The sequence below is a fragment of the Protopterus annectens genome, chromosome 17.part0 (assembly GCF_019279795.1).
Source record: "Protopterus annectens isolate FY-2018-M chromosome 17.part0, PAN1.0, whole genome shotgun sequence".
Classification (NCBI taxonomy): domain Eukaryota; kingdom Metazoa; phylum Chordata; order Ceratodontiformes; family Protopteridae; genus Protopterus; species Protopterus annectens.
The window spans coordinates 752,021,804-752,022,754 of NC_056751.1; positions in this window are offsets into that span (position 1 = coordinate 752,021,804).

Here is a 951-nt window from a genome sequence, read left to right on the forward strand (position 1 = left end):
AATGGATCTTACAAACTATAATACCTTGTTTCTTATTTAGGCACATAATAACCACTGTCAACATTTTTCATAAGAACTGTATACTTCCATTTCATACTGCAAGATAACATTTTAACAAAAGCCATTGCTTATGATTATTTTAATTATCACTTGGCATAAAATGAACCAACTTGCTTTAGATATGTATAATATAAAAAAATATATAATAATATAATATAAAAACATGTTGGTTATTAGAACAGCATGATAATATCAGAAATATTTCCTGGGCCTCAGTAGGTGGGGTGTCTATCAACATTGCTAGTTACATAAATTGAAGAACAAATTATACTCAACATGTTGATACTAGAGGAAGGCAACCAAGTGCGTAATGGGGGAGAGGTAAGCTTGGGAATGCAGCAGAGAAATCGGGATACGGTGGGTGCATTACTTCTCCTGAGGGTAAGTTTTGATGTGTGTGTGTGTGTGTGTGTGTGTGTGTGTGTGTGTGCGCGCGTGTGTGCGTGTGTGTGAGTGCGTGTGTGCGCATGTGTGTGTGTGTGTGTGTGTGTGTGTGTGTGTGTGTGTTTGTGTGTGTTTGTGTGTGACTGCGCGCGTGTGTGTGTGTGTGTGTGTGTGTGTGTGTGTGTGTGTGTGTGTGTGTGAGTGTGTGTGTGTGTGAGTGCGTGTGTGTGTGTGTCTGTGTGTGTGCATGTGTGTGCGTGAGTGCGTGTGTGTGAGTGTGTGTGAGTGCGTGTGTGTGTGCATGTGTGTGTGTGCGTGTGTGTGACTCCGTGTGTGTGCATGTGTGTGTCTGCATTTGCTAGAGAATGTGGATGCCTGCGAGTGTGTATAACTACATGGGTATACACTTGTACAGACAGGCAGATTACTATTAGTACTGCTGTATTCCAGAATGTCATTATTTGGCAATGATTGTTTTTTTGCCAGAATGGAGCTGTGTTGAGGTAC